This window comes from Leopardus geoffroyi, chromosome D3, assembly GCF_018350155.1.
Source record: "Leopardus geoffroyi isolate Oge1 chromosome D3, O.geoffroyi_Oge1_pat1.0, whole genome shotgun sequence".
NCBI classification, from domain to species: Eukaryota; Metazoa; Chordata; class Mammalia; order Carnivora; family Felidae; genus Leopardus; species Leopardus geoffroyi.
In genome coordinates, this window is record NC_059339.1 from 7,672,978 (window position 1) to 7,699,216 (window position 26,239).

General features: G+C 44.8%; 2 long non-coding RNA genes across 2 annotated transcripts in view; one reads left to right on the top strand and one right to left on the bottom strand.

Moving 5' to 3' along the window:
* Positions 1-20,397, top strand: LOC123588559. The gene is made up of 3 exons (XR_006707905.1): positions 1-103; positions 3,455-3,499; positions 20,286-20,397. It is a non-coding gene; the product is annotated as an uncharacterized LOC123588559 (long non-coding RNA).
* LOC123588558 overlaps positions 20,218-26,239 on the bottom strand; it is a 10,807-nt gene continuing 4,785 nt past the window's right edge. Inside the window, exon 2 of the long non-coding RNA XR_006707904.1 lies at positions 20,218-21,791. This is a non-coding gene — a long non-coding RNA (uncharacterized LOC123588558). The remainder of the gene's footprint in view (positions 21,792-26,239) is intronic.

Sequence of the window (26,239 nt, forward strand, 5' to 3'; positions counted from 1 at the left end):
AAAAAATTGGTCTGGTGACTAGCAAGGACCACTACGGGGAGAAAAGGATTCCAGGTCATTCACACGCGCTGTCACCAGCCGGAACAGGATGATCTCTTTCTAGGTGACTCATTTGCTTTCTACATTCATTCAACAGACATCTATTGAGCGCCTACCACGTGTTTGTGCTAGAGCACTGTACAAGGCTATCTTCAGTTCAGCTCTTCACATCTACCCAGCCCTGAGCTTTTGCAAAACACCTTCAAGCTTTATCCCCCATTTAAAAAAAAGATTTTATTTTGGGGGTGCCTGGGTGGCTCAATCGGTTTAGCGTCTGACTCTTGATTTCGGTTCAGGGCATGATCTCACTGAGTTCAAGCCCCACGTGGGGCTCTGCAATGACAGCATGGAACCTGCTTGGGAATCTCTCTCCCTCCCTCTGCCCCTCCTCCGGTGGTGCACATGCGCTCTCTGTCTCAAAAGAAGCTTTTTAATTTTTTTTTTTTTTTTTTTTTTGAGACAGAGAAGGACAGAGCATAAGCAGGGGAGGGGCAGAGAGAGAGGGAGACACAGAATCTGAAGCAGGTTCCAGGCTCTGAGCTGTCAGCACAGAGCCCAGTGGCGGGGCTCAAACTCACAGACTGTGAGATCATGACCTGAGCTGAAATCGGTCGCCCAACCGACTGAGCCCCTCTCAAAATAGGCGCCCCTCTCAAAATAAACTTTAATAAAAAAAAAAAGGAAAAAAGGTTTTATTTTTAAGTAATCTCTACACCCAATGTAGGGCTCAAATTTGCCACCCCGAGGTCAAGAGTTGCACACTCCACCAGCTGAGCCAGCCAACTGCCCCCCACCGTATCCCACATTTTACAAACCCTACAAGCTTAGGTTCACATCTGGTTCTTGGCACTCACTGTAATGTGCATGACCTTAGGTAAATTACTTCATTGCTCTGAGGCTGTTTGCTCATCTCTAAAATGGTTGCATAGTGACAGTAATATATCTCAGAGAGCTGCCATTTGCCAACAAATATTTATTAAATGTCATCTATATGTCATACACTGTCCCAGGAGCTAGAAAAGTAAAGAATTGAGTTACAACTCAGTACCTCTTACATATTAAGGCCTCTATTGGGGTGCATGGTGGCTCAATCGGTTAAGCCTCTGACTTCGGCTCAGATCATGATCTCACAGCTTGTGAGTTTGAGCCCCGCGTTGGGCTCTGTGCTGGCAGCTCAAAGCCTGGAGCCTGCTTCCAATTCTGTGTTTCCTTCTCTCCCTCTGCCCCTCCCCCATTCATGCGCGCGCCTGCTCTCTCTGTCTCTCAAAAATAAATACACATTTTTTTAAGAATTTTAAAAAGGCCTCTATAAACTTTGATAAAAATAGTGATGATAATAATGATTTATCAAATACAATGTGCCAGACACTGTTCTAAGTGCTTTACATGTATCAATTCAACAACCTTGTGAAACCTGGGTCATTATTGTCCTCGTTTGACAGCCGAGAAAACCCTTTCAATAACCAACTTGTCCAAACAGCAGAATAAACTTCCAAATTTTCAACGTGGCTTAACCAAATGATAAAACTTAACATCTAAACATGTGCCCCCTAATATTTTGCACTCAAAAGGCCATACCATTACTTATGTAGCATTCAAACATTTCCCCCTGAATCTAATCCTGGCAAATAAACACAAATCCAAATTAAAGAACATTCTTCAAAACAAGTGGCGTGAACTCTTCAAAAAAGGTCAATGTTGTGAAATACACATACACAAGCTAAGCAATCTTGGAGCTTAAACAGACACAATAATTAAATTCAATGTGTGATCCTGGATTGGATCCCAGTTCTCTTAAAAAAAAAAACAAAAAAAACTATAAAGGGCATTCTTGAAACAATTAGAGAAGTTTAAATATGGATAGTATAGTATCAATGTGAAATTTCCTGATTTTGGTACTAGTACTGTGGTTACATAAGACAATGTCCTTAGAAATTGTACCCCGTGGTATTTAGGGGCAAGAGAGGCAATTTACTTTCAAATTGTTCACAAAAAAAGTACAAACATATATTTGTAGACAAGAGAATGGTAAGGTAAATGTGATAAATAATTGGTGATTCTGAGTAAAACACATACTAACATTCTTCTTACCATCTTTGCAACTTTTCTGTAAGTTTGAAATTCTTTCAAAATAAAAAGTTACAAAAATAATCTTTATAGAGAAAAAAGTAGGATTGATTGCATTCGGACTCCTTTATTTTGTTCAATTATCTTCTTTAAATAAACTAACATTTCGGGGCACCTGGGTGGCTCAATCGGTTAAGTGTCCGACTTCAGCTCAGGTCAGGATCTCGTGGTTCGTGAGTTTGAGCCCACGTGGGGCTCTGTGCTAACAGCTCGGAGCCTGGAGCCTGCTTCGGATTCTGTGTCTCCCTCTCTCTTTGTCCCTCCCCTGCTCATGTTCTGTCTCTCTCTCCTTCAAAAATAAACATTTAAATAAATAAATAAGTAAACTAACATTTCTAACCCTGACCCCTCCCACCAAAAAAAAAAAAAAAAAAAAAAAAAGAAGAAAAGAAAGAAAAAAAAAAGAAAGGAAGGAAGGAAGAAAAGGAAAGGAAGAAAAGAGAGACCTGATAACTAAATACAATGCACAATCTCCAATTGGATATGAGATTTTTTTAAAAATACTAAGCAGCAGCTTTAAAAGATATTATTGGGAAAACTTGAAAATTTTAATATGAACTTTATATTAGATTATAGTATTGCATCAATGTTCTATTTCTCTTGCTAAAATACTGGTGTTCTAGGGGCACCTGGGTGGCTCAGTTGGTTAAGCGTCTTGAGTTCATCTCAGGTCATGATCTCCCAGTTCATGGGTTTGAGCCCTGTGTTGGGCTCTGTGCTGATGGCTCAGAGCCTGGAGCCTGCTTCGGATTCTGTGTCTCCCTCTCTCTCTCTGCCCTTCTCCCGCTGCTGCTCTGTCTCTGTCTCTCTCAAAAATGAATAAACATTTTTTAAAAAAAATTTTAAAGGGGCACCTGGGTGGCTCAGTCGGTTAAGCATCTGACTTTGGCTCAGGTCATGATTTCTTTCTTTTTTTTTTTTTAATTTTTTTTTTAACATTTATTTATTTTTGAGACAGAGAGAGACAGAGCATGAACAGGGGAGGGTCAGAGAGAGGGAGACACAGAATCCAAAACAGGATCCAGGCTCTGAGCTGTCAGCACAGAGCCCAACTCGGGGCTCAAACTCATGGACCGCGAGATCATGACCTGAGCCAAAGTCGGCCGCTTAACCGACTGAGCCACCCAGGCACCCCGACAGGTGTGAGCCCCGCATCAAGCTCTGTGCTGACAGCTCAGAGCCTGGAAGCTGATTCAGATTCTGTGTCTCCCTCTCTCTTTGCCCCTCCCTCCTTTGCTCTCTTTCTCAAATACTAAACATTAAAAAAATTTTTTTAATTTTTTTACAGGTATTGGTATTCTAATTATCTAAGAGAATCCTCTTATTCAAGGAGGTGAGTGCTGAAGTATTTAGAGATATGGTATCATAATTTCTACAACTAACTTGTAAGTGGTTTAGAAAAAAAGCTGTACATAAATATGCCTAAATATTAAAGGCATGGAGGGGGGGGGCGTTGGAGAATAGAGAGGGAGAGAGAGAGATTAAGGGAAAGGCAAAATGTAACAACAGGTAAGTGAAGGATATATTGGTGTTGGCAGAAACTATCTTGGAATTCCTGAGGTTTGAAATTTTTCCAAATAAAAAGGGCAGAGTGGAGATTCCTACCCATGCCTCTTGTGCTGCCTTTGTGGGAAGATTTCCACTCATCTGAAACCAGAGCTATTTTTTTGTTGTTGTTGAAACCAGAGCTATTGTTTAAGTCACTGTATGATGTTATTGTCCATATTATCATTGTAATAAACCTAGATTCAGTACCTTCTACTGCCTTCATAGCTCTCAAATCCATCCGTTAACTCCTCCTTCACCCACATCCCAATACCCCAATCTTTTTCCGGATCACAGAGGCCTCTGACCTGCTCTCAGCTTCTAGGTTGCCCCTTCCATCCATTCTCCACGTAACAGCCACAAGAGCCCTACCCTAAGAATAACACTGTCATTCAGCTGCTTAAAAGCTTTCAATGGCTTTCCAGTGCTCTTCTCTCGGCTTTCATGACCCTTCTAACCCCTGCTTGCCTTTGGATACACACACACACACACACACACACACACCCCACTTATTTTCCAGCCACACTGAACATCTAGCAGTTTCTGACACATTCATTGCTCAGTCTCTCTCAGCACTGGGTCTTAGCACCCTCCTCTGGAACACCATGTCAGGCCAGGCTGATTCCAGCTCCTCCTTCAAGATCCAACTCAAACACTACCTCCCTTGGAAATCCTTCTGTGACCCACCCCAAAGCTAGGGTTGATGTTTACTGTACTTTCCACATGTATTATAAATGCATATTTACCTGTGTGTCCCATGCACTAAGGATTCTTAGAGGATGTGGGCTGAAGCTTGTTTATCTTCAAATGTTTGTAAGTGAGTGTTTAACAGAGGACGCAAAGGAGACAGGCTGAGAGGACAGTCTGCTCCTCCCCCATTCCTGTCATTCTGGTTCTTCTTACCTGCAGTGGCCTCGGACAGCCAGCAGATCCTTTGTTTTAGAAAGCTGCCATGATCTAGGAGAACCTAAACCGGTTACCTCTTTTTATTCCACAACAAGAAGGAAGCCAAGAGATAAGGAATGGGGAAACAGAGGCAGGAAGCTAGAGCCACACCAGGAAGACATGGTCGGACATACTTCGTATGGCCTGGCTGCAAATTTTCCTTGTTTTCCCTCCTGCCCCCAGGAGTCAGACCTACTGGCAAGACAATTACCTTTAGTCCTGTGGCTCTAAACCAAGGGGCTGGCCTCCAAGGCCCAAATAGTGTGAGTTGGTTCACTAAGTGTTAGAGAGAGAGAGAGAGAGAGAGAGAATATATATATATATATATATATATATATATATATATATGTATATATATATATATATATATATATATATATACATTCCACACGTAATGTAATCTCCACACATAATGCGGGACTTGAACTCACAACTCCAAGATCAAGAGCCACGTACACTATTGACTGGGCCAGCCAGACACCCCGGTACACTAAGAGTTGTAAAGAATTTTATTTTATTTTATTTTTTAAAGTTTATTTATTTATTTGGAAAGAGATAGAGAGTAAGCGGTCGAGGGGCAGAGATGGGGGGGTGGAGTGGGGTTGGACAGAGGATCTGATCCCAAGCAGGCTCTGTGCTGACAGCAGAGAGATAGGGGGCTCGAACTCACAAACCGTGAGACCATGACCTGAGCCAGAAACCAAGAGTCGGACGCTGAGGATTTTAAGTTAGTTACTGGGACAGCTGCCATACTCAGAAGGCTATTTAAGAGGCATTTAATGGAAGGCCTACTTACAGAGTCACGGACAAACTTAAGGGAGCAAATAAGGGATAATGAAACTCTCTGGGACCGGCAACATGGGGTCAGTTACCACCCCAGACCCAAAGGGGCAAGGAGAGGGAACAGTTTCCAAAGCTAGAGAGGGTGTAGCCACCCAGCGGGAGTGTGGTGGTCAGCAGAACACAGCTGCACTAGAACATCTAGGGTAAATACGTCTCCTCTCCCTCCTGCTGCCTCCTGCAGGAGCCTCTGGGAAGCTGAGGACAAAGGGGTTAGGGATAAAGAGTTACGGAGGGAAGAGACTTAGAGGGGCAAAGGAATATCCAGCACAATTGCCAAATTTTAAACATTTGGGAAAGAAAGATGCAGAGCCCCACATAGTGTACGATCCTAGTTTTACACAACAAAGTCAACTCTCCCATATATGTATATATAATTGCTTATGATTGCATGAGAAGGGAGAAAGGTGTGGGATTATACATGTGAGCATGTTAGGATTTAGTACCTGGACAGGGTGTGGGGCAGGGGAGAAGACAATAGAAAAAATAGGATATTTATTAATATGAATTCAGAGTCATTTAACAAAGAAAATAATTGCTAAAGAAACTGCACATTCAAGTAAGATAGATCATTGTAGATGCTGTTTCTAATGACAAGATTTTGTTTGTTTCTAGGGGTTGGGTAAAGTAATTATGATACAGCCTTTCAGTGGCATACACACACACACACACACACACACACAATGAACATAGGTGTTTACAATCATGAAAAGTGTTTACAAAGCATATATTTAAGAAATCGTTACAGGGGTGCCTGGGTGGCTCAGTCGGCTGAGCTTCCGACTTCGGCTCAGGTCATGATCTCACGGTCCGTGAGTTCAAGCCCCGCGTCGGGCTCTGTGCTGACAGCTCAGAGCCTGGAGCCTGTTTCAGATTCTGTGTCTCCCTCTCTCTGACCCTCCTCCGTTCATGCTCTGCCTCTCTCTGTTTCAAAAATAAATAAACGTTAAAAAAAATTTTAAATAAAAACATAAAAATAAAAATTGTTACAGGAAAGTATATCTATACTCATATCCACACCTATCTATGTATCTATGTATATTTCAGTGGTTGTGTCTAAATCAGTCATGGTGGTTGTTTATAGTCTATAGATGAAGGAGGATAACTGGTGGGTTTGTCTTCTGTATTTCTTTCTCTTTTTTCCTTCTTCTTCGAGAGAGAACAAGTGGAGAGAGTGGAAGAAGGGCAGAGAAAGAGAAGGAATCTCAAGCAGGCTCCATGCTCAGCATGGAGACCGACACAGGGCTCGATCCCACAACCCTGGGATCATGACCTGAGCCAAAATCAAGAGTTGGATGCTCTGGGGCGCCTGGGTGGCGCAGTCGGTTAAGCTTCCGACTTCAGCCAGGTCACGATCTCGCGGTCCGTGAGTTCGAGCCCCGTGTCGGGCTCTGGGCTGATGGCTCAGAGCCTGGAGCCTGTTTCTGATTCTGTGTCTCCCTCTCTCTCTGCCCCTCCCCCGTTCATGCTCTGTCTCTCTCTGTTCCAAAAATAAATAAACGTTGAAAAAAAAAAAAAGAGTTGGATGCTCAACTGACTGAGCCACCCAGGCGCCCCTTTCTTTACTTTTAATTAGATGTATTTTCTCCTTTTTTCCCTAAATTAACTTGCATTAATTCTGTTATAAAGAATAAAATACGCAGTGCCTGGGTGGCTCAGTCAGTTAAGCGTCTGACTTCAGCTCAGGTCATGATCTCACCGTTCATGAGTTCGAGCTCAGCATCGGGCTCTGTGTTGACAGCTCAGCGCCTGGAGCCTGCTTTGGATTCTGTGCCTCCCTTTCTCTCTGCCCCACCTCTCTCTCTCAAATAAACATTAAACATTTTTTTAAGAATAAAATAAAACACACCTCTGAGCCAGTTAAACATGTATTCAGTTTGTGAAAATTCAGAGAGCTTTATACTTTTTCACTTTTCCATGTATATTAGTCTTCAATAAAAATACTACTTTTCAGTATCAAAACAATGCACAAAATCAAAAAGAAAATTCGAGAACCACCACAATGTTTTAATTGAGGTGAGAGTCACATAACATAAAATTTTGGAGGTGAACAGTTCAGTGGCATTTAGAACATTTAGGATGTTGTGTAACCACTCCCTAACAGAACACTAGACACAGAATCACGCCTATCCCTGTAGGTATTAGAGACTCATAACACCTCTTCCTACCATTCAGAAATGGGAAAAGAGGGTTCAAAGAGGTTAAGCAGCAACTCATAAGCCAAAGCTGACTCACCCATTGCCCCTGTGAAGAATGAGAGTCAATAGTCTGAACCGAAGGGTGGGCCATGTTCAAAAGCTTGGGGACTTTGGATGATGAGGACACAGGTTCAGTACGGAAGGGACCAATGGCTGACCTTGAGTAATCGGGCCCTCCGATTATGCAATGATCAAGCTACTGACGTGATGGCAGTTTCACCTGAGAGGAAAGAGAAACCCGCCCCCCCCCCACTTTGACGTGCCCTTGGCCTCAATCCCATACATAGCAGATGCTCCCTGTGCAGGCCAAGGCTCTCTTTGCCACTCCCCAGTCGTGACCTCTGGCAATCAGAGCAGTGGGGGAACTCCTACAGGCTCAGGAAACCCATTTGTGGACCCTTCAGGAAGTTTGCAAACCATTTTTTTTTTTTAAACACCAGCATCACTTACATTGTACTAAAAAGTAAATTTTAAAACTGCAAACATTTAGGGGCTCCTGGGTGACTCATTCGGTTAAGTGTCCGACTTCGGCTCAGGTCATGATCTCACGGTTCGACGGTTCGTGGGTTCGAGCCCTGCATCGGGCTCTGTGCTGACAGCTCGGAGCCTGGAGCCTGTTTCGGATTCTGTGTCTCTTTCTCTCTCTGCTCCTCCCCTGTTCATGCTCTGTCTCAAAAATAAATAAACATTAAAAAATTAAAAAAAAAACTGCAAATATTTAAATAATAAACTTACAACTAAAGCTGCATTTAAAACAAAGGTAACAAAAGCTCAGTTGTCACTACTTCCTAAATCTTTTACTATGTTTTAGTTTTACCTGTGCTTTTGAGGCTCTTTCTATTACAGCTGTGTGATGTGTTGTTGCACCTGCCCATTCTCAATTTCAGGTGTCTGTGACCTCACACTGGTAGTTTGAAATTGGCCACAGGATGTATATACGCCACAGAATGCAGCAACTGCTACAAATTAGGACTTGCTTTATTGTTTTATTGATTGGCAGGGCAGGAGTGAACAATCTACAGCCCCTGGTCCAAATCTGGGCCACTGTTTTTTTTTTTCCCCTCACTGCCTGTTTTTGTAATAAAGTTTCATTGGCACACAGAGGTACCAATTGGTTTACAAACCATCTATGGCTGCTTTCACGTACAACAGCAGAGTTAAATAGCTACGGCAGAGGCCATATGGCCTGCAAAGCCTGAAATATATACTATCTAGCTGTTTACAGAAAATGCTTGCCAGGATCTACTCTAGACCTTTAAAAGAGCAAAAGAGGGGCGCCTGGGTGGCTCAGTCGGTTAAGTGTCCGACTTCGGCTCAGGTCATGATCTCAGGGTCCATGAGTTTGAGCCCCGCATCGGGCTCTGTGCTGACAGCTCAGAGCCTGGAGCCTGTTTCAGATTCTGTGTCTCCCTCTTTCTCTGACCCTCCCCTGTTCATGCTCTCTCTCTCTCTGTCTCAAAAATAAATAAATGTTAAAAAAAATAAATAAAAAAAAGAGCAAAAGAGTATTGCATATTTGAAAGTTGCTAAATGAGTAGATCATAAAAGTCCTCATCACAAGAAAGAAAATTATTTTTTTAATTTTTTAAAGTTTATTTATTTATTTTGAGAGAGAGACGGAGGGAAAGAGAGAATCCCAAGCAGGCTCTGCACTGTCAGATGTGGGTCCCAGATGTGCGGCCTGAGCTGAAATCAAGAGCTAAATGCCCAACCAACTAACTGAGCCACCCAGGTGCCCCAAGAAAGAAAATTCTGTTAACTATCTATGTATGGTACAGATGTTAACTTGACTTATTGTGGTGATCATTTTACATTGTAAACACATATTGAGTTCGTTACATTGTACACCTGAAACTAATATAGTGTTATTTGTCAATTATACCTCAATAAAAAGAATTTTTTATTGTTATTAAAAAAATGTTTTAATGTTTATTTTTGAGAGAGAGAAAGACTGAGCAGGGGAGGGGCAGAATGAGAGAGAGAGACACGGAATCCTAGGCAGGCTCCAGGCCCTGAGCTGTCAGCACAGAGCCCGACGCGGGACTCGAACCTACAAACCGTAAGATCACGACCTGAGCCGAAGTCAGACACTTTAACTGACTGAGCCACTCAGGTGCCCCAATAAAAACAAATTTTTCTTTTCTTTTTTTTTTTTAAGATTTTTTTTTTAATGTTTATTTTATTTTTGAGACAGAGACAGAGAGAGTGTGTGCAGGCTGGGGAGGGGCAGAGAGAGGAAGACAGAGGATCTGAAGTGGGCTCCACAATGGCAGCACAGAGTCTGATGCGGGGCTTGAACTCATGAACCGTGAAATCATGACCTGAGCCAAAGTCAGATGCTTAACCAACTGAGCCACCCAGGTGCCCCAAAATTTTTTGAAAGAAATCTCTGCTCCCAATGTGGGATTCAAACTCATGCCCCCGAGACCAAGAGTGGCATGCTCTACCCACTGAGCTAGCCAGAAGTCCCCTGACTTGGCATTTTCTTTCTTTCTTTCTTTCTTTCTTTTTTTTCTTTCTTTCTTTCTCTCATTTCTTTAAGGTTTATTTATTCTCGAGACAGAGACAGAGTTCGAGCAGGGCAGGGGCAGAGAGAGAGGGAGACACAGAATCCGAAGCAGGCTCCAGGCTCTGAGCCATCAGCACAGAGCCCGACGGGGGGCTCGAACCCACGAACTGTGAGATCGTGTCCTGAGCTGAAGTCAGACGCTCAACCGACTGAGCTACCCAGGCGCCCCTTGGCATTTTCTAACCGAAGCAGACAAGTGATTTGTGCCAGTCTTCATCTTCCTGAGTCTCGATTTCCTTATCTGTAACACAGAAGAAATAACACCGAGAGGACAAGACAGGTACAATGCCCAGAAGCGCACACCAGGCGCGGTAGAGGGGCAGGTACAGTGAGGGCGTCACGGGATGGGTTCTCCAAAAGCAGAGGCTGAGACAGAGTTTGGGGTGCAAGAAGTTTTTAGGGCTCCACCTTGCTGAAAGGAGGGGGGAAATGAGATTGAGAAGAAGGAGTGGTCGGTGGGGGAGGAGGCCACAAGGCCTTGGCCAACCCCACCGGGGGCTCCGGAGACAGACTTACCCATCGGTTTTCCCCATTGGGCTGAAATGACCTGACCTTTCAACCGCTACTGTGCTCAGTCGCAGCCGCTTTGGGAAAAGTCTCTGCAGCAGCAGATCCTGTGGGAGTGTCCAGCCTGCCAGTGTCCCTGCACCTGGGCAGCAATTACTGCCTCGAAGGCAGATGGGGCAGCAGATCGTTGTCCCTACCACAGGGGTGCACTGTCTTTAAAGCATTTAAAAATAATATGGGGCACCTGCATGGCTCAGTTGGTTAAGCATCCGACTTCAGCTCAGGTCACCATCTCACAGCTCATGGGTTCGAGCCCCAGGTCGGGCTCTGGGCTGACGGCTCAGGGCCTGGAGCCTGCTTCGGATTCTGTGTCTCCCTCTCTCTCTGCCCACCTCTCACTCGCTTGTGCACATGCACACTCTCTCTCTCTCTCAAAAATAAGTAAACATGAAAATAATTTTTAAAAAGAATTTAAAAAAATAATAAAAACTGCTGAAGTCCGTCAACGTTATTTTATCATTTTGTGCCAGCAACTTGAAACAACATCCATGCCAGTTGCTACAGCAGACAAGCCCCGCCCCCCTCCACTACCACCTTGGCGCCTGACGTTGGATAAGTGCTCCTGGACAGCGTTGTTGCTGCTATGATTACGATTGTTCTCCTAGTGTGCCAGAATCAATGGTTGTAAAGGCCAGAAACCCATCTCAAACTAGCTGAAGCAGAAGAGGGAGAATTCGGGCTCACCCAGAAGCATGCCTGGAACAAGATGCTCAGATATTAGGAATCTGTTCCTTTCCCGTCCCTGCTTTCCCTGTGCTGGCTTCATACACAGGCACATTTACCCCGCACGGAAGCAGACGTGGCCAGCAAAGCACCGTGCGGTCAGCTGAACAAATACAGAGCTCAGAGAGACGCTCTTTCTCAAGCAAAAGTCCCAGGGCAAACCCACATTGGCCGGCTCTGGGCCAGGCTCCCATCCCTGAAGCAATCACAGGGTTTTCTCACTGGCTGGTCCCGGCTCGCCTGCCTTTAAAACCACGTGGACAGGGAGGGGAAGGGATGGTTTCACAAAGGAAAAGAGATGCTGTAACAACAGGGTAGGAATGGATGCTGGCAGCAAATATTCAGGACATTCCTCTGTGCTCCCAGCAAATATCCAGGACATTCCTCTGTGCTCCCGGCAAATATCCAGGACATTCCTTAGTGCTCCCAGAGCCAAGCCGGGAGGACATCCTTCAGAACACATCAGAGGCAGGGCACTCATTGCTTGCACAGTTCGAAACACTGAGACTCAGAGAGGAGCTGGGAGTAGCCCAAGTTCACAGTCTCCAGAGCCCAGGGATCCTGTATCCCAGGCCAACAACTCTCTTGACCCTCCAGGCCATCACTGATGCCTAGTGATATGGCTGCCTGTCCCCTCAAAGCTCAGGCCTGTGGACTCTGTGCCCGGAGAGATACAGAATAGCCACGCCCCACTGGCCCCGCCCCACTGCACTACCCTGATAACAGCCCAGCCCCCTGGCCAGCCCACACCTTCTCCCTAACTTCGGTGTGCCCTTGTGGGGAAGGCTGTGGGGCGCAGGGCAGGGTGGGGGTAATTCTATCCCTGGGCTGGTGCCTTTGAATCCTCATTCCTTCTTTTTGGGGGCTCTGTAGCTGTAGATTCTAGGAAGCAGAACACAAGACTGTTTGGCTGTTTTTAGGTCCAATTCTAAAATGTAACTAAAGCCTTTGGTTTATTTATGTTCTCTGAATATAATGAAGAATCACAAATAGGCCACTGGGCCACTCCAGTCCCAGCACAGCACCTATGAACAGCTGGGTTTTCTGCTCAGCTCTCTTTCCTACGACCTTGAAGGGAGGAGCCTTTAAAGTCATGATGATGTTGCACTTATAAAACTCTGAACAGCCCCCCACTGCCTCAGAGATAAAACCCAAGTACCATAACCCAATATTCGAGAACCTCCCACATTCCTTATAACAATCGACATAATTGGTAACCATTAACTGAGTCTTACTAAGGGCCAGACTTCAAGCAAAGCATCCTACCTTCATTAGATCAGATGATCCTCAGACGACCCTGTGAAGGAGGTGCTATGATAATTCCCCATTTACAGAAGAGGAAACTGTAGAGGCTGCTTTTAGGGAACAGGCTTAAGCAATGGAAACTTGACCAAGGCGTGGGGCGCCTGGGAGTCTCAGTTGGTTAAGCGTCCGACTTTGGCTCGGGTCATGATCTCACGGTTCGTGGGTTCGAGCCCCGTGTTGGACTCTGTGCTGACAGCTCAGAGCCTAGAGCCTGCTTTGGATTCTGTGACTCCTTCTCCCTCTGATCCCGCTCATGCTCTGTCTCTGTCAAAAAAATAAATAAATAAAAGTTAAGAAGCTCGAGCAAAGCAGTGACCACCTGGCTGAATGCAAGCGGGCTCATTAAGCAACCCCCCTTTGAAATAGCCATAGGCCTTAATTAACCAATAGGCTACTTACAAACAGCCCGTTACCGAAAAAAGGAAAATTCCGTACGTTCCCATACCTCCTCAACCACCCTATGCGTGTGGCCCCTCACCACCACTTTGTGGCATACAGTCTGTGCTTTGCTGTCCTGCCCGCTGCCCCCTTGCAATGTATTCACTAATCTTCTGTGTCCGCTGCCCCCACCCCGGGACGCCCCACATTTGGTGGCCCATATGGGGAACCTCTGCTGGCCTGGGACGCTCCCTGGATTGTCGGGGAATTTCTCAGGACTTTCCCTTGGCGGACAGACTCTAGCTATTTCTTGGGGAACTGATGACCTCCAGTTCAGGTTAGTCCTCAGCAAGGATCCAGAGCCCCGCAGGGAGAACCTGCTAGATGGCCCTTGCCTGAAAGGGTGAGGAATTTACCCTCTTGCCCATCAGAGGGATCCTCTCCTCCCTCTCCTTTCTCTTTTTGGCCCTTTGGTGGCCTAACCTTGGTGTTGCTCAGACAGCTGAAGGTCTCTGGCCAGGGTGGCTGCCCAGTGTGGTCTGAAGGTCTGAGGGCGAACAGGTCAGACTGTCCGCTCCTGTGAGGGCGAAGGACCCCTTCCTCTCCTTTCCCATTCCCTCTGCAGCTCATCCAGGGTAAATTTGCATGATACAGACTCAGTTGGGACCCTTTACTGACGCTGGCTGGCTGTCAGCTGCCTAGCTTCTTTTAGGAACCCCCTCCTTTTCCTTTGTTTCCGAGGAAACAGCCACCATCTTGATCTATAGGCAAAACACATTCCCATGCATCTGAGTGGTGACCCCCCCACCTCCTTCTTCTGACCTGGTTTGGTCACCCGCTGTCTGGCTTTCCAGTCGTAGGGGATGCCCCAGTAGGGATTGCTAGTGCCATTTGCCATGACCCTCTCCTTGGGGGGGGGGACATCCCAGTAGACTCAGTCACCCCATATAAGGTCTGGCTCTTTTTTAGACCAGCGATGATGTGGGGCCACGAGTAAATGGTCAAGGAGGAATTCTTGAGATGTTTTCTGTGCAAAAAGGTCCTTTTATTAGAGCATGGGGACAGGACCCATGGGGAGAAAGAGCTGCCCTGGGATTATGAGGAGTGACTGATGACAGACTTTTTTAGTGAGTGGGGGTTAGGGATAGTGTAAATCTCAAGGAATCTGTGCATGTTAAAAGCAAGGTCCCCAGGTTCTTGGAGGGCTGCTATTGTTAAAATAAAGTTGCTTTAATTGTTTAGTAAAACATTAGTCACGAAACCCTTCAAATGTATATCAGTGGGCCATACTGTTTGAAAGGCAATTGCTAAAGTATATCTTGGTGTGGAGGGGTTACCATTATCGGAAGAAAGTAACACTAACCAGAGCAAACATTAAAGAAGTCCTTGAGGGAGCCGTAGGAGTGTTACAATCCGTATGCCTCAGGAATCCTGCTTAGAGACTAGGAGCTGCAGCAAAGTTCTTTTTCTCTGATCGGGTGGGGCGCTTTGACTAAAATCAAGACCACTAGTCAAAGCTCCATTCCCCTTAGTGGGATGCCCCTTTGGAAACCAGCAGCCGGTCTTTATAATCCCCTCTATGCCTCCGGACTCACCCTGGGGCTGTATTTTTTTTTTTTTTTTTTTTTTTTAATGGAACAAACGTGGGGGCGCCTGAGTGGCTCAGTCAGTTGAGCGTCCGACTTCGGCTCAGGTCATGATCTCACAGCTTGTGGGTTCGAGACCCGCGTCGGGCTCTGTGCTGACAGCTCGGAGCCTGGAGTCTGCTTCAGATTTTGTGTCTCCCTCTCTCTCTACCCCTAACCCACTCGAATTCTGTCTCAAAAATAAATAAACATTAAAAAATAGCAATAATTTAAAAATGGAACAAACATGATCCCCAAGGCCTGAGGAAAAACTTCTCATCTTTTTATGTAATGTTTCCCAGCCTCGGTACAAATTCCCAAATCAAGAGGTATGACCTCTCCATGGAACTCTTTCTTACAATACTATTTTCCAGCTTGACCTCTTTTGCCAGAACTCCAAATGGTCAGAGGTCTCATGTGCAAACCTTCATGGCACTGTCCCCAAGGTCCCAAGCCCCACAAAAACTGTAGAATCTGTCTTGCTGGGTCTCATGGCCCATCTGACCTTGTGGACATTCTAGATGACTCTCTTTTGTTCCAGCCCATCGTCTTTCCCTTTCCCCTGAAGGCCCGGGGGCTCCCTAGATTGAAATTCTACTTTACCCTCTGTTAAAAAGACCAAGTTTTCTTGCATTGTTGGTCTGCTCTTGATAAGAAAGTGCAAATCAAGAGTCAGATGTTTAACTGACTGAGCCACCGAGGCGTCCCTTTAAAACTTTCTAAGTCTAGGGGCACCTGGGTGGCTCAGTCAGTTGAGTGTCTGACTCTTGATTTTGGCTCAGGTCACGGTCTCACGGTTTGAGCCCCACATCTGGCTCTGCGCTGTGCATGAGCCTGCTTGGGATTCTCGCCACATACACACGCCCCCGCCGCCCTCAAAAAAAACGAATAAGTTTTGAAAAAAAAATTTAAAAAACCCAAAACTTTCTGAATCTAAAACTGCCCACTTTAGATTTTCCCACAGGTACCTCAGATAAAAATTGACAATGGGGAACACACTGATTGACTTTTAATGGACATAGGTGGAATATACTCAGTATTAAAGCTAATTTAAGTTTGTTGGTTTAATTACATATATCTTCAGAGTTATCAGCATTAAATATAAAATTCTTATTCTACCAAGGTTTACTAAAGTCGAATAAGCTCACATTATATCTGTGGCAATTGGTCAGCAAAAGGATGGCTTAAAATGATGGTTACTTTTATAAATAAATAAATAAACTTAAAAAGGGGGGTGACGCCTGGCTGGCTCAGTCAGTGGAGCATGTGACCCTTGATCTTGGGGTCGTGAGTTCCAGCCCCATATTGAGGGTCAAGATTACTAAAAATAAATAAACAAATAAACTTTAAAAAATTATGGTCGATTATGTCTGTCTCATAAAGTTCTCAAGGGTCATTCTTAAAATAGCTTTCAAAATCTTCGCTAACCTGAAACTTTAAAGTTTTGCTAAGCTAAATTCTAAATTAAGTTGAATTCATTGGCTATCTAAGTCTTTTCCAAATAAGATAAAGTACTTCGACATTAATTACTAAACACAAGGTTTACCAGCTTTTGGCTTCTTTGCAGAGAAATTAAAGCTATTTGGGTCTGTTGGGAAACATGGCTTTGTGCCTTACTGAAAGATTATACAATGAAAAACTATGACATGTATTTATAAATTTGCCAACCTAAAGAATCCTGCTGTAATACAGTTCACAATTGGTTACTAGTTTTCCCTAGAGACTAAGGTTTCTAAGAGTTAAAATTCTGCTAAATGTAATTAAGACTGATAGAAATGATGAGGAAAGCAACTCTGTATGTAGGACAGTAGGAGATGTGTAAGAAGAATATAAGAGGTGAGAATATATTTTGTTGAGGGAAAAAGAAAGTAACATTGTCCTAAAGTGAGACTAGCTATTTAGAGAAAAGGCGTAGGACAAAATCTGAATGCAAAAGAAAGCTGTAGGTTTGTGAAGGGAAAGCTTAGAGAAGAATTTTATGTGTGGTCAGGACAGACTAAGCTTGAAACTAATGGATTTTAAAAGTACACCTGGGGGCCGCCTGGGTGGCCCAGTCAGTTAAGCGTCAGACTTTGGCTTAGGTCATGATGTCACAGTTCCTGAGTTCAAGCCCAGTGTTGGGCTCTGTGCTGACAGCTCAGAGCCTGGAGCCTGCTTGGGATTCTGTCCCCCTCTCTCTGCCCCTCCCCCACTCACACTCTGTCTCCCTGTCTCTCTCTCTCAAAAATAAACAAACATATAAATAAATAAAGTATACCTAGTATAAGATTGAAATTCTACCAAACTCTGTTAAAAAGACAAAGTTTTCTTGGATTGTTGGTCTGCTCTTGATAAGAAAGTGTAAACAAAGGTGTTTTTGTCTTTTTTATCTGCCCAGAAAACAAAAGTTTCTATGTTTTGTCTTTACCAGGTCTTTGACTAAAGTTAAAACTTCTCAAAATTTATAATGATCTGTAATCCTATTTAGATAGGTGTTTTAAAACTTTCTAAGGTTTCTAACAAACGTCCCTGAGATTTGAATTGTCCATGAAGCCTTTTTGACTCATTGGGCTTGTTGATTTGGTCTGTTAAATTACTTGGGAAGCACCATCAAACTCATAGTAATTAGCCTTAGGTTGTATTGTATGGGTAAATGCTCCAACTGCTTTAGAAATTACATACAGTCCCTAGGGTTTTAATATGTTTTGATATAAGGTCATCACTTGACATTCTAATCATTAAAATGCTAGGTGTTGGGGCACCTGGGTGGCTCTGTGCTGACAGCTCGAAGCCCGGAGCCTGCTTCCGATTCTGTGTCTCCCTGTCTCTCTGCCCCTCCCCCCCCCAAAAAAAAAAAAAAAAACATAAAAATTTTAAAAAATAAAATAAAATAAAATGCTAGGTGTCACAGAAATAACTGGATTTCCTTGTCAGCTACATTATAATGAACTTTACTATCAGATCTGTAACCATGTCCATTTCTGAGGGTTTTTTTTTTTTTTTTTTTTTTGTCATTTATAGTTACTGTTGCGATGCTCTTGCAAAACGAGTTTTGTCTTCAAGGAGATTCATGAAAAGGACGGGTTTTTTTGTTTTTGTTTTTGACAAATACGGGTAATTGGTATCTTTAAGATCATAAAACTGAACCGGGTAAGAATTTCCAGAACTAATGGGAAAGCTTCGTTCAAACAACAAAAATTAATAATGTAGAACTAAATGAATTAAAGAAGATGACTACAGTTTTATGACTCTGGTTTGAAACATTGCTGGTTCTCTAATGTTTGCTTTTTCAGATTAAGGAAACTTTCTCTTAAGATATCCATGACTTACAGAAATATGATAAAGTATTCTTTTATGAGCAAATTGAAACATTTAACTTTTCTCCCTACCTGAACCCTCTAAAATTCAGAAAATCTCTGAGTATTCTTTCTTCCTTGGCAATTACAATTATTTGCATAAGTTCAACAAGAATCTGTCCTTGTTTTTTTTTTTTTTTTTTAAGTTTATATATTTATTTTGAGGCGGGGAGGGGTAGAGAGAGAGGAGACAGAATCCCAAGCCAGCTCCACAGTCAGCACAGAGCCCGACTCGTGGCTCGAACCCATGAACCACGAGACCACGCCCTAAGCCGAAATCAAGAGTCGGACACCCAACCAAATGAGCCACCCAGGCACCCCGAGAATCTGTTCTCCTTGTAACAGGACCCATTAGAAACTTTCATTATTTTACCAAGGCTTTGACTGGAACGTCCTATTTGAGAGAGACGTGCATAGACTCAGATGGGACCAGACAGCTCTAAGGAACTAAGGTTGACTTTATGGAGCCAATGAAGCTCCTTGGAAATGTTGGCCCGATACCTTGCTTACAGAGTTTCCAGCAGCCTTACCTGGTGAGTAAAGAACATCACTTCCTGGCAGGTGCAGAAACCTCAGGATATTTTGGGGATCCCGAGAAGAGAAATTCACCCGCATCTACAGGTATTGCAGGCATGTCTAATGGCAGGTATTTGGATTGGCTTCTGGCCTCAAGAGGCTATTAAAAGTTCAATCTAGGAGGCACCTGGGTGGCTCCAGTGGCTGGGCATCTGACTCTTGATTTGGCTCAGGTCATGATCTCACAGTTCGTGAGTCGGAGCCCCCACATCGGGCTCTGTGCTGATAGCGCGGAGCCTGCTTGGAATTATTGCCCTCCTCTCTCTGCCTCTGCCCCTGCCGCTGCTCACGCTCTCTCCCTCTCTCTCAAAATAAATATAAACAAAGAAACATTAAAAAAGAATGAGTTAGTCTTGATTTGACTATCTCTGGAAGGTGAATTTAGAGAAAAATTATGTTTCGATAACACACCTTCGTGGATGTTAAATTCTAGTTCTGATTGTCTTTGAATGTTTGTTGTTTGCTTAGCTACACAACTTGGAAACCAGAGAAATTGCCACAATGGCTCATATGTAGACAATCTCTGTGCTTGTTACTCTGTGGGGATCATAAGTGGACCCCATGGGCATATGATTATTTGAACAGCTGGAAAACAGGATGGACGCAACAATTGTATAACTCAACTATCACCTTGACCAATTCTGTGTGGCTGGGATGACACAGTCATTCCTAAAAGCCAGAGCCTACCCTCCTCCACAGGGTCAACTCTGGACTTGTGGAGATCATAGATGGCCCCACTTTCCTTCTGACTGCGTAGAGGATGCCCTTGGGATGGCCTTATCCCCCAGAGGAGTCTTCCCCCATTTGCCAGCAATTTCTCATAATTAGGATATTGTTAAGGCTCGATACCAAACAAAGAGGGCTTCCTGATGGTTTTATCTCTTAACGGTATTTGTCCCAGGAGCTGCATCATTCATGTCAAATTGCAAGTAGAGGCTTTACCCAAGCATGTAGCCGCCACCTTTAATCAAGCCCAGCATGCAGTCACCCACAAATTTAAAGGGAGCCCTCCAAAACTCAATGGCCCCTGATATCCCAACTGCAGCTCAAGAAGGAACCTACGCTTTATTAAAATAGAATGTTACAGGGCTACTGGGTGGCCCAGTCTGTTAAGCATCTGACTCTTGATTTCGGCTCAAGTCATGCACGATCTCATGGTTTGTGAGTTCGAGTCCTACATCAGGCTCTGTGCTGACAGCATGGAGCCTACTTGGGATTCTCTCTCTCTCTCTCTCTCTCTCTCTCTCTGTTCCTCCCCCCCCCCCACTGTGCTCTCGCTCTCTCAAAATAATAATAAGCAAACTTAAAAAAAAAAAAACCAGAGTGTTATATATATACTCCAGATAACCACAAAAATTACTGAGATGAATACTACCCAAATTGGCATGTTAAAGTCTCCCTCCCACTCCATTCATGATTGGTTAAACTCCTGGACTGGAGGAGGATTTGGGTCAAAAGTCGTTTAATTAGGGCTTCTCTTTTTCATCCTAATAATCATCATCTTATTTTCCAGATCTCTCTCCGCCCGGTGCCGAGATTCCTTCACGGCCACATGTTTGAGCTGACAGGTGATCCTTTCCACTCGGGAAAACCCACACGTGCTATCTGCCTCGGAGACAGCCGCCTCTGCCTTTCATAATCCCAACATACACATTCCCAACCGACCAATGTTGATCCATACGTAGGGACATCTCTACACCCCTCATTCAGCAGGAAGAAGCCGTTGAAGATGAGACTTCCACTCAAATGCCAAGGATTTGTCATTGCCGACCTGTCGGGGTGGGGGGATGATCAGGGCCACTTTCAGGCAACAGGCTTGAGCACTGGAAACCTGAGTGAGGTAAATTAGCCCACAGCCCCCCACCCCCCACCCCCAATGAAGGAGGCTCATTAGGCAACTCTTCTTAAAATAGCCACAGGCCTTAACTAACCAATGGGCCATTTACACAGTTACCAAAAAAAAAAAAAAAAAAAAAAGTTCCCATACGTTCCCATATCTCCTCCTCCCACCCTGTAACTGTGGCCCCACAATACCGCCTGGTGGCAGACCAGGCAGACAGTCTCTCCTTTGCTGTCCTGCCCGCTGCTCTCTTGCAGTGTATTCAATAAATCTCCATCTCCTTTGTTCTGACTTGGGTGAATTCTTTCACCACACATGCCAGCCCCCACTCCATCGGGACGCCACGGAAACTGAGGTTCAGAGAGAAGTGACTTACCGAAGGTTGCTCAGTGACGGGGCACCCACCTCTGCCTGAACAAAGCCTTCCTCTCCAGCCCGCCAACGGAGCCCCTGCGCATGCCCACAGGTCCCCTAGCTCCCTCCTGGGCCCACCCTGGCCTCCTGCCACGCCTGCCCTTCCCACTCTGCCAGAGGCCAAATGAAGAGGAACTTCTCCAGGTCTTAATGAGTACAACCAGGAGACTGGATTTTTGTTTGTTTGTTTTTTCCTGCTGCTTGAAAATGGGCTCAGAGGTCATTCCCAAAGCACTTCCCAAAATATCTGAGTAATGACAGCATGGCTGGAAGTGGCTAGCTTGTAGGCTTTGGAGAGAGTCAGGCCTGGTTCATTTCTCAGTTCTGTCACTTTTTTGCTGTGCTCAGACACCTCTCTGAGCCTCTGTTTTCTAATCTGTAAAATGGGGATGTCGATAGCACTTACCTCTGAGGGTTATTTGGGGATTTAATGAGTAAAGAGCACAGTATATAATGTGCTTAACACGGTGCCTGGCACATAAATCAGTGACCAGAAAATCGGCGTTTTTGTTATTATTATTATTATTATTATTATTATTATTATTATTATTTTAAGGTGCTCTGCCTTCCAAGGTGACAACTTGGAGACAGATCCCTTTCCCTCAGCTAAAGATCTTTTCTTAAGTTAAAAACTCAGTCTCAGGGTGCCTGGGTATCTCAAGCAGTTAAGCATCAGACTTCAGTTCAGGTCATGATCTCACAGTTCGCGAGTTCGAGCCCCGTGTCGGGCTCTCTGCTGTCAGCACAGAGCCTGAAAAATAAAATCTTAAAAAAAAAAAAGAAACAAGCCAGTGTCTCTTCTTCGATTCACACAAAATACACAGATGACTAATAAAAAGTAGATAAATTGGGCTTCATCAAAATTACAACTTTTGTGTTGCAAATGACACCATCAAGAAAGTGAAAAGAACCCACAGGATGGGAACAATTATTGCAAATCATATATCTGAGAAGGCACTCGATTCTAGAATATAGGAGGAACTCTTACAATTCAATAATTAAAAGGCAAGTAATATAATTTAAAAATAGGCAAAGAGGGACACTGGTAGCTCGGTCGGTTAAGTGTCTGATTCTTGATTTCAGCTCAGGTCATGATCTCTAGGTTCGTGAGATCGAGCCCTGCTTGGGGCTCTGAGCTGACAACACGGAGCCTGCTAGGGATTCTCTCCCTCTCTCTGCCCTTCCCCCACTCGCCCACACGCCTGCGCACACACACACACTCTCTCTCTCTAAATAAACTTTAAAAAATAAAAATAGGCAAAGGATATGCGTAGAGATTTCTCCAAAGAGGATATGCAAATTGGCAATAAGCACATAAAAATCAACATTACTAGTCATTAGGGAAATGCAAATCAAAACCACAATGAAGCATCACTTCAAGGAAAGATGAAATCTCTAGAATCAAAACGGATGGCCAACAACTGTTAGCGAGGATGGGGAGGAATTGGAACCCTCCTGCATTTCTGGTGAGAATGTAAACAGCTCAGCCACCATGGAAAAGAGTTTGGCAGTGCTCTAAATTTTTTTAAAATGTTTATTTTTGAGAGAGAGAGAGACAGAGACAGAGAGAGACAGAGACAGAGAAAGCACAAGTGGGGGAGAGGCAGAAAAAGAGGGAGACACAGGATCCGAAGCAGGCTTCAGGCTCTGAGCTGTCCACACAGAGCCCGACGCAGGGCTCGAACTCACGAACCCCAAGATCATGACCTGAGCCGAACTCGGCTGCTTAACTGACTGAGCCACCCAAGCATCCCTATGTTCTGTCTTGTAACCAAGACTCCCACTTTGATTTGTCAATAAGTGGATTATAGAGGTTAATGAGAAATGCTAACAAACCCTGGTGCACCCATTCAAAGAAACTGGAACCCTCCCCAAATCCACATTTTCAGATGCCAGCCAAGGGCCAACCTTATAAGCACGCCTTTCTAGAACTGCTAGGTTAACTCTTTTCTGCACATGCCCTTTGTCATGGGCCAAGGCATCTTGAGAACAAAACATGATCAGTAGGACCCCACGCAGCTGGGTGAGGCCAGCATACGTCACTGAACTTGGTTATGCCATACAGAGATCTTGGGCCCAGGTGAAATGAAACCCACGAATCACAAAGGTTTATCTTAGACAAGGAAATGCCTTCTTAACATTTCTGTACGAGCCTTTCTTTACCTGAGCAGAGGCACAAGGATTCAGCACAGCACAACTGTGGCCAGTAAGTTGAAGCTGCTTTGAACACCTTCCGGGGCACAGGCAATGAATATCATGATGTCTGGGGGACTCACAGAAGTACAGTCCCAGAGGCCAAACCTGCCCCCCAACCTGAAACAGAGTTTACAGTGTCAGGGCCCCCCTAGGAGGGCGTGTATTTGTCTGAAAGTCAAGGTATCAGGACTCCCCAGATGGGACCTCCTATCCTAGGGTTCTGGCTGCGGTCCAAATAATTCCCTTGAGTTATTAGCTTAAGAGGGACTACTTGAGGCCATCAGTTCCAAGCCAGAACAGTTCTGAAAAGCCAAGATCAGTGATGCTCTCTCCTCTTATCCCCTGAGCCTCCCAGGTACTGGGATTTTGTTTTTCTCTGTTGTTAAAAAGTCACTATGTCCCGCTCAGTAATTAAAACTTTAATTCTTGGGGTGCCTGGGTGGCTCAGTTGGTTAAGTGTCCGACTTCAGCTTAGATCATGATCTCATGGTCTGTGAGTTCAAACCCCACGTTGGGCTCTATCCAAAGCACAGAGCCTGCTTTGGATCCTCTCTCTCTCTCTCTCTCTCTCTCTCTCTTCTTTCTTTCTTCTTCTCTCTCTCAAAACCAGAGAATCAGACTATCAGTCAGTTCATTGATGGAAACTACAACTAGTGGAAAAGTCAAATGCAACAATCCATAGCCATGAGATGTCTCCCATCTGCCAGGAGTGGGTGGGAGGGTCACGGTCCTTGTGACATGCCCTCGCCCAACCTGCTGCTTTGGGCAGGAATCACAGTTAGGAAGGCAACGAATCTGCACCAGAAATAGCCGATCAGCAGCTGAGTTTTAACTTGTGCCATCAGAAAGCAAACCCTTCATCGTGGACATCTGCACAACCAGACGGTCCGGCAGCACCCGTAATGTTTTCACAGCGGCCGCTCCGCAGAGGGGTGTCCCAAATCTGGCCAGCTCATCGAGTGGAGTGATTTCACCTGATTTTCATTCCACACAGCTCGCGATGGGGCTGAAATGGCTCGCAGCAGACAACAGCAGGTGTCAGCCCAGAGTCGGAGCCAGGCAACCAGGCTCTGTGAATTCAGGATTCCAAAAGTCAGTGGCAAAAAAATAAAAAAGGTAACTATGTAATCTGATGGATAAGTTCATTAGCTTCATCGTGGTAAATATTTCACAATGTACGCGTATTTCGTATTTCGTACATTGCATAGCAGGAAACCACATTGTAGACCTTAATTATGGGCAATTTTTTCTACGGAATTTTTATTTGCCAGTTACACTTCAATAAAGCTGAGGGGCAAATGGCACCGGGTTTTCTTTTGCTGCAGCCAAGCCAGACAGCTTTCCTAACTCTTTCTGTCATGTTGGTCTTAGAGCCCAGGTGGGTGACCTCAAAAGTATACACGTCATCTGGAGTATCATCAGCCTCTAACGGTCAGACAGGCAATTTCACAAGAACTCATTAGCAACCTCAAACTGCTTTTTAAAAAATTTTTTTAAATGTTTATTTAAAGAGAGAGAGAAACAGAATGCAAATGAGGGAGGGACAGAGAGAGAGGGAGACACAGAATCCGAAGCAGGCTCCAGGCTCTGAGCTGTCAGCACAGAGCCTGAGGCGGGGCTCGAACTCACCAACCATGATATCACGACCTGAGCTGAAGTCAGGCATTCAACCAACTGAGCCACTCAGGTGCCCCTGAAACTGCTTTTTATAAACCTCAAAAGTGTATCTCCATTTAGAGATTGCTTCTCTTTTTCAGTTCTCGCTCTCTTTTTTTTTTCCTTAGAATTTCCAAAGGGCGAAAATCATAGTAAGAATCATCAGTTACAGATGATTGTTCTGTTTTCAATACTCGTAAGATTTCAAATTCCAGGCCACCCACATGGCAAAATACAAGAAAGTTGCATCCCAGTGACTTTTATTTTTTTATTTTTTTGCAACTCTCTCTAATTGGGATGATCCCTCTGGCACTTATGAAATTACAGGCATATAACAGTTTACATCAATTTTAACCATACGTCCAGATGCAATAGCTGTAAAATACAAAGGCATTTTAAAAGTTCCTTCTCCTTTATTTTCATTGCAAATTTACTTAAACCCCTAGCAGTAAATTCAGTATTTATGGGGGGGTTGTGGCAGCAGCACCAGCTGGAGCACCCCCTCTTTTTCTTCCCCCCTGATTTGCCTGAAGCTTTGCTCCAGCTCTGAGAACTGATTTAACTTTTTCCTTCCCGCTTGGAGGAGAGCATAATATAAACTTCCAACATTTTTGGTCCAACCAAAGGCCACCATTGGAAATGTTTGGGCTCTTTCTCCTCCTGCCTTGAGGAGGGAACAAAAACCAAAGACATCACCCCCTGACATTTCCCCCTCTCATTTTAGCCAGCGCACCCAAAAGAGGCCAAGGGATCCGGCTCCTCAACTCTCCTGGGCTCCTTCTATCACTGTCAGATCCCAGAGGCAATCTGTATTTCTTACAGCAGATTTGGCTGCGGCTCAAACCGCTCTTGCAAAAACCACGGGTAACTGCAGAGCCACCCACGCACCAAAGGATGGCTGACCATTCCGGGAGGCCACGCAGGCCACCCCAGGGCCCCTGGGCAGGTACCGAGCACTCAGCAAGGGCTTCAGAAAAGAGCTCAGGGCCAAGGCCGCCTGGGTCACGGTCACAAAGAAGAAGACAGCCAGTGCTTACACAGCTAGGAATCTCATACTCATATCTTAGCAAGGATGTCCCTTTTCCTTCACCCCTCCTTTCCCCAGACAACACTTGTACCACATTCCACTTGAGTCAGGATCCATCGAGCGCGTCCTATCGCCGCCAGCACGGGTTGGGGGTTCCCAAGGCCACCACCAGGTTTGTTAACGTGCTAGGAAGAGTACAGGCCCCAGCCTATGGCCATACCCATGCCTCAGATGTATTACGGCCAAAGGACACAGGGCCAAACCAGCCCAGGGAAAAGGCACGTAGTTGGAGTCCAGAGGAGACCAGGTACAAGCTGCCAAGGCTCCTCTCCCA